Source organism: Saimiri boliviensis, chromosome 13, assembly GCF_048565385.1.
Source record: "Saimiri boliviensis isolate mSaiBol1 chromosome 13, mSaiBol1.pri, whole genome shotgun sequence".
Classification (NCBI taxonomy): Eukaryota; Metazoa; Chordata; class Mammalia; order Primates; family Cebidae; genus Saimiri; species Saimiri boliviensis.
The window spans coordinates 70,717,223-70,730,629 of record NC_133461.1 but is presented as its reverse complement, the minus strand read 5'-3'; the positions used below and the strand labels follow the sequence as shown (position 1 = coordinate 70,730,629).

Here is a 13,407-nt window from a genome sequence, read left to right as displayed (position 1 = left end):
AAATAGCATTCAAGCTGAGAGCCAAATCAAGAATGCAATCCCATTTACAACAGCCACACCAAAAATAAAATACCTAGCAAAATATCTAAGCAGGGCAGTGAAAGGTCTCTATGAGGAGAACTACGAAGCATTGCTGAAAGAAATCCGAGACAAAAGAAACAGATGCAAAAACATTCCATACTTCTGGATTGGAAGACTCAATATTGTAAAAATGGTCATACCACCCAAAGCAATCTACAGATTCAGTGTTGTTCCTTTCAGATTACTAATGGCATTTTTCACAAAACTAGAAAAAAAAAACTTCTAAAATTCACGTGGAACCAAAAAAGAACTCAAATGACCAAAGCAATCCTAAGCACAAAGATCAAAGCTGAAGGCATCACATTACCCTACAAACTATACCACCAAGCTACAGTATTCAAAAATAGACACATTGTACTTATACAAAAACAGACACCTAGACCAGTGGAACAGAATAGAATCCAGAAATAAAGCTGCACACCTGTAGCAAGCTATCTGATCTTTGACAAAGTTGACAAAAGTAAGCAATGGGGAAAGGATTCCCTATTCAATAAATGGCACTGATACAGCTGGCTAGCCATATGCAGAAGAATAAAACTAGACCTCTTCCTTTCATCATATTTGAAAATTAAGATACATTGAAGATTTAAATGTAATGCCTCCAATTATAAGAATCCTTGAAGAAAACTTAGGAAACACCCATTCTGGACATTGGCTTTGGGAAAAAGTTTATGAATAAGTCTCCAAAAGCAATTGCAACAAAAACAAAAACTGGCAAGTGGGATGTAGTTAAACTGAAGAACTTCTGTACAGCAAAATAAACTATCAACAGAGCAAAAGACAACCTGAAGAATGGGAGAAAATATTCACAAACTATGCATCTGACAAAGGCCTAATACCCAGAATCTATAAGGAACATAAAAGAATCAGCAAGAAGAAAACAAATAACCCATTACCATTTAAAAAAATGGGGAAAAGACATAAACAGACACTTTTAGAAGACATAAAAGCAGCCAACAAACACGAAAAAATGCCCCACATCACTCCTCACAGGAGAAATGCAAATCAAAACCACAATGAGAAACCATCTAAAACCAGTCAGAATGGCTGTTATCAAAAAGTTTAAAAAAAAAAAAAAAGGGAGTGTTTATACATTGTTGATGGAAGTGTAAATTCGTTCATCCACTGTTAACATCAGTTTGGAGATTTCTAAAATAATCTATAACAGAAGTATAATTTGACAATAATCCCATTACTGGGCATGTATCTTAAATAAAACAAATTTTTCTACAAAAAAGACACATGGCATGCACTTGCATGTTCATTGCAGTAATATCAAAGATGTAGAATCAACCTAGGTCTCATCAGTGGTGAACTGGACAAAGAAAATGTGGTACATATGCACCATGCAATACTACACACAATAGAAAAGAACAGAATCAAGTCCTCTGCAGCAGCATGGATGATGCTGGAGGCCATTATCCTAAGCAAGTTAATGCAAGAACAGAAAACCAAATGCCACATGTTCTCACTTAAAAGTGAGAGCTAAACATTGACTCCTCATAGAAATAAAGATGGCAATAGTAGAAACCAAGGACTACTAGAAAGGGGAGGGAAGGAGCAAGGGTTTAAAAACTATTGGGTAGTATGCTTAGTATCTGGATGATGAGATCATTCATAAACCAAACCTCAGCATCACACAATTTGCCCAGGTAACAAACCTGCATATGTACCCCGACTCTAAAGCTTGAAAAAGAAAAGAAAGAGACATTACCACAAAAAAGATAAATCTCTTCCTGAACATTCTTGTAGCAAGAGAAAACCATCTTCATTTAGTTTATCAATTTTGCTTACAAAAAAATATTTTATTATTATATTCAAATACAAATATTAAATAATTTAACTTCTAAGCATATTCTTCCACTTTATCCCAAAATAAATCTATTAACTTTTTAAAAATGAATATATACTGAGGCCAAAAAATGATGCTCTGATGTGATTTATAACTGCTGGGAATATAACTCTAAAAAAATGATACTTTAAAGTCTTGATTAAAAACTGCATGTATTTTTTAAAGTGTAACACAGTAACTATTTAGAGAATAAAATAGGAATTGTTCACTTATTAATTTATAAATATTTACAGAGGAATGTATTGAGAAATGTAGTTTGATGATGCTTCAATTTGAGTAAAAGATTAGGCTCTCACGTAAAGCATTTCTTTCATTGTTAATAAGAAATAATCCAAACTTTCTGTGAAAGGAAAGAAAGTTCCACATTTCTTGACATGTTGCAGGATCTCTCATATTGTTTAGATTTGAAAGAGTTTACCATGAAGAAGCTGACTGCTATGTCCAGCACGTGAAGGTGGAGGAATTCCAGCCCAGTGAGGAGCTCCCCTGGACCAACTGGCCTCAATGACCCTCAGAAGGAGTCAAGGTGGGTATAGGCAGCCTGGCAGCCCACGAGACCCAAGGGGAGGAGAGAGGAGGGAGCAGCATAACTTTAAGACCCAGTTCAACTCCTGAGAAGCGACCAGCAAGATTTGGCTCTTCTCCTCCAAGCAGGTTTAAAAAAGGCTCTTGTGATGAAGTGATTCTCATGACTTCTTCTACAGACTCCATCATTTTTGGCATCTTCTCTTTTGCCTTTTACTGCTTGGAGAGTTTGGATCTCTCAGTTCTTGAAACAGGGAACTGAATTAGTCCATCAGCATCAAGTCGGTGCTCCTCACTTTATTGTAAGTATCCATAAGTCTGTGTGTATTTAAAGACTACCCTGACATTCTTTAAAGATAACCCAATCTCTGCAAACTCCTTATAAGCAGCATTAAGCTTAGTAGTGAGTTGGCATTTCTTTTCAATCTGTGAATTCAGTGTTTCCGCAGTTTTCATGCTTTACACAAAATTGACTTCTAACAGACTGAACAAGTATGAGTAAAAACATGAGACCTACCAATAACCCGATGAAAGGCGGACACACCAGTGTCTCCACCCAGAATTTGTGGACAGTGAGTTGTGTGCTGAGGTCATGTGGCAGCAGCTCCACCATCACCTTGCCCAGCTTCTAAAGGGTCAGCCCAGGGCCCAGGTCCACAAAGGATCTTAGGCTCTCCGTGGCACTGCAGCCACCACAGAGTTCTGCCTGGTAACCATGGGTCCAGCTGTCACGACAAATGCCTGGAACCCTACTAGTAGCTGGCATTCTGGAATGGTCAATTTTATGGTCACTGACAGGGGAAATTTGTGAATAAAATATACTTATCTCCATTACAATTTAATAATCATTCTTCCTTCCATCTTTCTTATTGCTTTATGGTTTTCTGGGGGAGAGGGATACAATCTCACTTTGTGGCCCAGGCTAGAGTACAGTGGCATGATACCAGCTCACTGCAACCTCTACCTCCTGGGTTAAAGCAATTCTCCTGCCTCAGCCTCCTGAGTAGCTGGGATTACAGGCATGCACCACTATGCCCGGCTAATTTTTAAATTTTTAGTAGAGATGGGGTTTCACCATGTTGGTCAGGCTGGTCTCGATCTCCTGACCTCATGATCTGCTCACCTTGGCCTCCTAAAGTTCTGGGATTACAGGCATGAGCCACCGTGCCCAGCCTTTATTGTTTTACATTAACACAAAATTAAAATATAGTGAAATGTGCAGATGTTATCTGTAAATGACTTTATAGACTTTTATAACTTCATATTCCTTACAGTATCCAACTGCCTTATTAACATATAGATCATGTCCTAGCACAGAAAGTAGCCCCTGTGACATTTCAAACAAGCCCACCCACCCCACCATGCCCAGCCCTGTTTTGAATTTTATTATACATCAGTTTTGATAGTTCTTCAACTTCACAAAGATTATAAAAATCACATTTTACATACCTTCATGTCTGCCTCTTTTACTTGAAAGTGACTATTCCACAGATTTTCAGCTGGTGGTATTTGTAAAGGCTGTGGAAGGAGGCCAAGTGATCTACAAACGAGTTCTTTTGATAGTCTCAGATTACACATCCAGGTCTTACAGTCCTGCAATTCAGAAGATTGTTTTCTCTATAATGTAATGGGGTAACATTCTTCTTAGTATGTTTATTTTTTATTTGATGACTCATAAAAATTGATTTTTTAAAAAACAGGAAAGGCTTAAATGACATTAGGTTCCCTAATCAATTCTCTTTATAAACTGAGTTTGATTTACCTGTTGTATCAGTTCTCAAGATACATATTATTAAATTATCTAATCATTTTAGACTAAAACATTACTAATCTATATTCACACTCCTGTGTATCATGGATGGGATATATTTTAACTATACATTTTTATTCAATATATTTAATTTTTTCTTTAACATTCATAAAATACTGACACTTATTTGAAAAGTGTCTTCTGGTAATGTAGGTAATTAAAAATACATGTAAATACATAAATCAGTTTTAATTTTCAGTAAAAAACTTGTTTATTTAAAGGAAAGAAAACATGTCTTAGAAATAAAGTTTAATGTTAACATTCCTACAAAATATATAACAGTATTTTCTAAAGTTCTCCTTGTCAGAGAGACAGAGAGGGAAAGAAGAGAAAGAAGAGAAAGAAAGAAAGAAAAGAAAGAGAAAAGAAAAGAAGAAAGGGAGGGAGGAAGAGAGAAAGAGAGGAAGAGAGAAAGAAAGAAGAAAGAAAAAAGATAGAAAGAAAGATGAAGAAAGAGAAAGAAAGAAAGGGAGGAAGAGAGAAAGAGAGGAAGAGAGAAAGAAAGAAAGAAAGAGAGCAATAAAGAAAAAGAAAGAAAAGAGTAAATTGGAATTCATCAAAATTCAAAACCTAAGCTTTGTGAAAGTCCCTTTTAAAGGAATAAGATGACAAAGTACAGACAAAAAGAAGTATTTGCCAACTGCATATCTGACAAAGGGTAGTATCCAAAACATGTGAAAAAAAACTCTAAGTGCCACAGTGGGGAAAAAATTACATTAGGCAACAGATGTGAACTGACATTTCCCTGAGAAGGAGATGGAGATGGCAAGTAAGCACATGAAAATATGTTAGCTATTTCTCAGAGACACAAATTTGAAATCATACTGCAATATTATGGCAAATTTACCAGAATGCTTTAAACAAAATAGAGAAAATGTACCAAATACTGGTGAGGATGTGGAGAAACTGGATCATTCATATTGCTGGTGGTACTGATACAGCCACTACGGGAAAAAAAAAGTGTGGTAGCTTTTTAAAAAAAAAAAATACAGCAGTGAATTTCTGTTAATCATAAACAACCATGACAAATTCATTAACTATCAAAAGCTACATTTCGATAAAAACAATCTGCCTTTTAAAATGTTGAATTATACACTATATATAACACACGCTGCTTTCCTTCTTGGACTTCATTATCCATTTGAGTTCTTCAGCTAGCATCATGCACTTAGCCTCTGCTGCCCACGGTAATCCCAGGTGCTGAAATCTCAAAGGTGTTCACAATCTCACAGTCAGGGTACTTTAAAGCTAGAATTCCTTGATTCCTAATACGGGTGCTTTGGTAAATTCCCTCACTTTCTTTGTTAATATTATCAGGCTCTATTATTTGCAGTCAGTATTGGTCAAACCTTATTCTTGCAAAACCATCTCATATAACGAAGGGAACATGAAAGATGTTTTCCCCTGTATGGGGAAAAGAATGTGGATAAACCACAAAGTCAAAGAAGGACAGTAGGGGAGCAGGAGCTTCTCGAATACGTGTCTGCAACAATCCCAAGATTCTTTCTACTTCTTTCTCTGTTATTTCTTAATGAGATTCTTTCCTTCTTTTTAACTGGGCAGGCATTGCCCACTCCTCCTGAATCATAGAAACTTTTCTTGGAAGATTGATTTGGGGCTTTGGCACAGGGAAATCTTGTATTGAATCCAACAGAAAGTGGATTACATGGGTTTTATTAAAGGTGTTTTCTGCTGTTTTGTCTGATATTTTCCAGGAGTCATAGACTGTGAAATAAAAATCAGAACTATCTTCATTATGGATGAGTTTGTCACTTTCTGACAGATTTACACCCATATATGCCAGTAGAGTTTCAATACATGTCAAATGAGTTCAGATCTGAGCACAGCTGCTTTGCTTTCTCTTTGCCAAAATCTGAAGCCAAAACAAGAATCAGGGCATCTAGGACTGCTTCTCTTGCTTGGGACACTCCATTTAACGGAATGATAGCCTCTTCAAGGACCTCAATTAATTTGTCGCTGGCATTCAGTATGTCCTTCTGCTTTTCTTAACCTAAAGGGCTGGACTCTGGTGCAGCCTCTGAGTACTCCACAACGGAGTGGTTCTCAAATTTTTCAAGCAACACCATCACATGGAGGGCCACTCCACAGCTGGGCGGATTCCGGACGGGTCCGAAAACCTGCATTTCTGACAGCTCTCCAGTGCTGCTGCGGCTGCCGCCGCGGGGCCAGGAGCCCATGCTGAGAACAGCCCTGCGCAATCAAAACCCTCCTAGTCCTGTTCTGCCTCTCCCCACCGGCTGGCTGGGCTCAGGCAAGTCAGCCAATGGCTCTTGCCTCCAGCTTTTCCAGCCCGCAACTCGGGGCTCTAAGTGTTCCCAGACAAGGTTGCACTATTCGAGTCGCAGAACAGATGTGGGAGCCCTTTGACAACAAATTAAGGAGCAGCCCTCAGCGAGGGGCTGGCACCCAGCACCACGGGAACCCGCACAGCCCAGGGCCTGACCCTCAACACCTGCCTCTGGCGCTCTTACTGGATGGCAGCTTTTAAAACAAAAAACAAAACAAAGCAAACAAAACACAAGTACATAAGACCCAGAAACTCAACCCTTGGACATTTATTTCAAAGAAGTGACAACTTACCATGCAGTTAAGAGTGAGTTCAACTGGGTAGGACCATTCAGAACCTGTGCATTCCAAAGAAGGGCCTGGCCTTTTCTGGCTCCTGGGAGGAAACGTCTAGCCCTTGGCATACCCTGCCTGCTGAGAGTGTCTTTGTGTAGTTGAGACCTTGGGAAGTTTATGCTAACGACGGGATTTATGGTGAGGGCCTTGGGCCTTGTGGTGTGTTTTTGACCTTAGAAGGTCAGCTTCATAGAGTTTTGAGTCCTAAGGTGTCACCAAATCTGAGCAGACCTTGAGGACCTTGCCACCAATATGACAACACAAATCTGTTGTCTATGCTGGCAAAAAGGAGCATCCAGAAAGGTAGAAATAAACGAAGATCCTTCTGTCAGGAGCCAGAAACCAGAATATCCCAGAAACAAAGATGAGCCACTACTCCCGACCGTGCACCTGCTCCTGCCATGGTGTGTCACCCTCAGCTGCTTGACACATCAAATTATACGTGGAGCAGCAGCATCCCAGCCCCTTCCTCCAAGGCCCCACTCATACCTAGGGCTGACTGGGGATGGGGGACCCCTCCCACTGACCCTTCATCCAGGTCTCCCTAAGTCGTAGGTCTGCTCCCACATCCTGGGAGCCCCTGATAATGCACACTGATGCCCCAGCATTTCAACGCAGAGACTATCAGGCCTGGCCTACAGCAGTCTAGTCCATCTCTCTGCTGGACAGGGTCTTTTTTCTCTGGAAATAATGTGACAGAGACGGCCCAAGGGAACAAATGTTACTTTGCACCTGGATGCCATCATACCAACTCTGTGTACACTGAAGTCTCAGAAAACAAGACACACTCAGCCTCAGGCCCCCAGTGGCAGACTCAGTGCTCCTGCTCTCATAACACTAAAGCGCTTTCGGCTAGTCTGGGACTCCATGTGGAAATAGACACACACTATTGCCTTCCAGCAGGGTGGCAGAAGACATCACAAGAGACTGTGGCTGCCATTTCTTGGCTCTCCTTGACTAACATCCTCAGCTGATTCAGACTGATTCTAGTGGCTTGGTTTTGTGTGTGTATATTTTTATTTTTTGATGTAACTGTGGGAGAGTGAGAGCTCAGAGATACCTCATCTGACATTTTGCTGCCCACATACTCTGCATCTTATTCTGTCTACTGTAATCATCTCCTCAATACACAGTCATAATTAGGAAAACAATACTCTGTAGATATTGAATTCAGCTTTCCAATTTGAACAAAGCTTAATAACTGGGAGGGAAACTGGGTGGTTGTAAATATATTTGGTGAGGAAATTTTATTTTTTCTCTGAGGTTACAAAAATATTCAAGTGTATTCTATAAAACAAACATTAGTATGTTTAAACTTGGTGACCATAGATGCATGATCCCTTCTTGCTCTCTCCTGTGCAGCCCTCCTGCATCTCCCCACCTCAGTGCTCACAACCTCCATGCAGCACCTGTCCCGGTGGGTTGATTAGACTCACTGGTGATGCACCTGCCTCACTGTGAACCTCTGCTCATACTTACCTCTGCCTTCAGCATTGTCCACATGGCTCAGCCCATTGTGGTCACACACACAGTTCACAAGGGAGTAATTTCTCCCCCAAGGCCATAGAATTGATGAAAAAGTCAGTCTTTCACATTCCTTCTCTGCAACAACATTACTAGTGGAGAATGAAATAAATTTGTGTAAATGTTGAGAAAGAGATTATTTACTGATTCATCCCTGGCCTGCCACACATCTGAGTGTTTGTGAACACACATAACTGGCATGCCTCCAACATTCTGGTCCATAGTGCAGCAGTCAGATGCCAAAGCAAGGAAGAAATTATGGTCTTACATTGGGGGTGAACGCAGTAAATCCTTGACGTTAAGAATCTACATGTACAACTCAGAGAAGACAAACTTACAGAAAATATTTGACAAGCTCTCAGAATCTGTACCTGGGATGATGGGTGAAGGTTTTATCCTGCTAAAGCAATCTGTAAAGGAGAGGAGACTGCTTCCATTAGTTACAAAAAACATGAAGAATAAGGGAAAGATGACCCCATCAAAACGAATGAATTGAATCTTTAGTAACTGATTGTGTAAAAATGAAAATCAATGAATTACCTTACCAAAAACAATTTTTAAAAATTTTTTTTTATTTTTTTTATTTTTTATTTATTTATTTATTTTCTTTTTTACAACTTCTTTTTTTTATTGCATTTTAGGTTTTGCGGTACATGTGAAGAACATGCAAGATTGTTTCATAGGTACACACATGGCAGTGTGGTTTGCTGCCTTCCGTCCCCTCACCTATATCTGTCATTTCTCCCCATGCTATCTCTTCCCACTTCCCCATCCCCCGCCCCTCCCCCATTTCCCCCCAACGGATCCCAGTGTGTAGTGCTCCCCTCCCGGTGTCCATGTGTTCTCGTTGTTCAACACCCGCCTATGAGTGAGAATATACGGTGTTTGATTTTCTGCTCTTGTGTCAGTTCGCTGAGAATGATGGTTTCCAGGTTCATCCATGTCCCTACAAAGGACGTGAACTCATCGTTTTTGATGGCTGCGTAATATTCCATGGTGTATATGTACCGCACTTTCCCTATCCAGTCTATCACCATTGGGCATTTGGGTTGGTTCCAGGTCTTTGCTATTGTAAACAGTGCTGCAATGAACATTCGTGTGCACGTTTCCTTGTAGTAGAATGATTTATAATCCTTTGGATATATACCCAGTAATGGGATTGCTGGGTCAAATGGGATTTCTATTTTAGGGCCTGGAGGAATCACCACACTGTCTTCCACAATGGATGAATTAATTTACATTCCCACCAACAGTGTAAAAGTGTTCCTATTTCTCCACATCCTCTCCAGCATCTGTTGTTTCCCGATTTTTTAATGATCGCCATTCTAACTGGTGTGAGATGGTATCTCAATGTGGTTTTGATTTGCATTTCTCTGATGACCAGTGATGATGAGCATTTTTTCATATGTTTGTTGGCCTCATGTATGTCTTCTTTTGTAAAGTATCTGTTCGTATCCTTTGCCCATTTTTGAATGGGCTTGTTTGTTTTTCTTGTAGATCTGTTTAGTTCTTTGTAAATTCTGGATATCAGCCCCTTGTCAGATGGGTAGACTGCAAAAATTTTTTCCCATTCTGTTGGTTGCTGATTCACTCTACTGACTGTTTCTTTTGCCGTGCAGAAGCTGTGGAGTTTGATTAGGTCCCATTTGTCTATTTTGGCTTTTGTTGCCATTGCTTTTGGCGTTTTGGTCATGAAGTCCTTGCCTACACCTATGTCCTGAATGGTTTTGCCTAGATTTTCTTCTAAGGTTTTTATGGCGTTAGGTCTGATGTTTAAGTCTTTAATCCATCTGGAGTTAATTTTGGTGTAAGGTGTAAGGAAGGGGTCCTGTTTCTGCTTTCTGCACATGGCTAGCCAGTTTTCCCAACACCATTTATTAAACAGGGAGGCCTTTCCCCATTGCTTGTTTTTGTCAGGTTTGTCGAAGATCAGATGGTTGTGGGTATGTTGTATTTCCTCTGAGGCCTCTGTTCTGTTCCATTGGTCTATATCTCTGTTTTGGTACCACTACCATGCTGTTTTGATTACTGTAGCCTTGTAGTATAGTTTGAAGTATGGTAGTGTGATGCCTCCTGCTTTGTTCTTTTTGCTTAGAATTGACTTGGCTATGCGGGCTCTCTTTTGCTTCCATATGAAGTTTAAGGTGTTTTTTTCCAGTTCTGTGACGAAGGTCATTGGTAGCTTGATGGGAATAACGTTGAATCTGTAAATTACTTTGGGCAGTATGGCCATTTTCACGATGTTGATTCTTCCTAACCATGAACATGGAATGTTTCTCCATCTGTTTGTATCCTCTCTTGTTTCGTTGAGCAATGACTTGTAGTTCTCCTTGAAGAGGTCCTTTACGTTCCTTGTTAATTGTATTCCTAGCTATTTTATTCTCTTTGTGGCAATTGTGAATGGCAGTTCGTTCTTGATTTGGCTATCTTGAAGTCTATTACTAGTGTATAGGAATGCTTGTGATTTTTGCACGTTGATTTTGTATCCTGAGACTTTACTGAAGTTGTTTATCAGTTTCAGGAGATTTTGGACTGAGATGATGGGGTCTTCCAGATATACAATCATGTCATCTGCAAATAGAGACAATTTGATTTCCTCCTTTCCAATTTGGATACCCTTTATTTCTTTTTCTTGCCTGATTGCTCTGGCTAGAACTTCCAGTACTATATTGAATAGGAGTGGTGAGAGAGGGCATCCTTGTCTAGTGCCAGATTTCAAAGGGAATGCTTCCAGTTTTTGCCCATTCAGTATGATATTGGCTGTTGGTTTGTCGTAAATAGCTTTTATTGTTTTGAGATACGTTCCGTCAATACCTAGTTTATTGAGGGTTTTTAGCATAAAGGGTTGTTGAATTTTGTCAAAAGCCTTCTCTGCATCAATTGAGATAATCATGTGGTTTTTGTCTTTGGTTCTGTTTATGTGGTGAATTACGTTTATGGACTTGCGTATGTTGAACCAGCCTTGCATCCCCGGGATGAATCCTACTTGATCATGGTGGATTAGCTTTTTGATATGCTGTTGCAATCGGTTTGCCAGTATTTTATTGAAGATTTTTGCATCTATGTTCATCATGGATATTGGCCTGAAATTTTCTTTTCTTGTTGAGTCTCTGCCGGATTTTGGTGTCAGGATGATGTTTGTCTCGTAAAATGATTTGGGAAGGATTCCCTCTTTTTGGATTGTCTGGAATAGTTTCAAAAGGAATGGTATCAGCTCCTGTTTGTATGTCTGGTAGAATTCAGCTGTGAATCCATCTGGACCTGGGCTTTTTTTGGGTAGTAGGATCTTTATTGCTGCCTCGACTTCAGACCATGTTATTGGTCTATTCAGGTTTTCGGCTTCTTCCAGGTTTAGGCTTGGGAGGATGCAGGTGTCCAGGAATATATCCATTTCTTCCAGGTTTACTAGTTTATGTGCATAGAGTTGTTTGTAATAATCTCTGATGATGGTTTGAATTTCTGTGGAATCTGTGGTGATATCACCTTTATCGTTTTTTATTGCATCAATTTGGTTATTCTCTCTTTTCTTTTTTATTAATCTGGCTAGTGGTCTGTCTATTTTGTTGATCTTTTCAAAAAACCAGCTCCTGGTTTTATTGATTTTTTGAAGAGTTTTTTGTGTCTCTATTTCCTTCAGTTCTGCTCTGATCTTAGTTATTTCCTGTCTTCTGCTAGGTTTTGAGTTTTTTTGATCTTGCTCCTCTAGCTCTTTCAATTTTGATGATAGGGTGTCAATTTTAGATCTCTCCTTTCTTCTCATGTGGGCACTCATTGCTATATATTTTCCTCTAGAGACTGCTTTAAATGTGTCCCAGAGATTCTGGTGTGTTGTGTCTTCGTTCTCATTGGTTTCGAAGAACATCTTTATTTCTGCCTTCATTTCATTGTTTATCCAGTCAACATTCAAGAGCAAGTTGTTCAGTTTCCATGAGGCTGTGCATTTCTGAGTTAGTTTCTGCATTCTGAGTTCTAACTCGATTGCACTGTGGTCTGAGAGACTGTTTGTTATGATTTCTGCTCTTTTGCATCTGCTGAGCGGTGATTTATTGCCAATAATGTGGTCAATTTTTGAGTAGGTGTGATGTGGTGCTGAGAAGAATGTATATTCTGTGGATTTGGGGTGGAGAGTTCTGTAAATGTCTATTAGGTTTGCTTGTTCCAGGTCTGAGTTCAGGTCCTGGATATCCTTGTTGATTTTCTGTTTGGTTGATCTGTCTAATATTGACAACGGGGTGTTAAAGTCTCCCACTATTATTGTGTGGGAGTCTAAGTCTCTTTGTAAGTTATTGAGAACTTGCCTTATGTATCTGGGTACTCCTGTATTAAGTATGTATATATTTAGGATCGTTAGCTCTTCTTGTTGCAGTCATCCTTTTACCATTATGTAATGTCCTTCTTTGTCTCTTTTGATCTTTGTTGCTTTAAAGTCTATTTTATCAGAGATGAGAATTGCAACTCCTGCCTTTTTTTTGCTCTCCATTTGCTTGGTAGATCTTCCTCCATCTCTTCATTTTGAGCCTTTGTGTATCCTTGCGTGTAAGATGGGTTTCCTGGATACAGCACACTGATGGGTTTTGGCTTTTTATCCAATTTGCCAGTCTGTGTCTTTTGATTGGGGCATTTAGTCCATTGACATTTAGGGATAGTATTGTTATGTGTGAATTTGATACTGTCATTTTGATGCTACCTGGCTCTTTTGTTGGTTAGTTGATGCAGATTCTTGATTGTGTTGATGCTCTTTTACCATTTGGTGTGTTTTTGGAGTGGCTGGTACTGGTTGTTTCTTTATATGTGTAGAGCCTCTTTCAGGAGTTCTTGTAGAGCAGGTTTGGTGGTGATGAAATCTCTGAGTGCTTGCTTATTCACAAAGGATTTTATTTTTCCTTCACTTATGAAGCTTAGTTTGGCTGGATAGGAGATTCTGGGTTGAAAGTTCTTTTCTTTAAAGATGTTGAATATTGGCCCCCAATCT

General features: G+C 39.5%; 1 pseudogene; it reads right to left on the bottom strand.

The window, feature by feature from the left end:
- Positions 1–5,436: 5,436 nt before the first annotated feature.
- LOC101029648 (non-structural maintenance of chromosomes element 4 homolog A pseudogene) lies at positions 5,437–6,466 on the bottom strand (annotated as a pseudogene).
- Between the last annotated feature and the right edge of the window lie 6,941 nt (positions 6,467–13,407).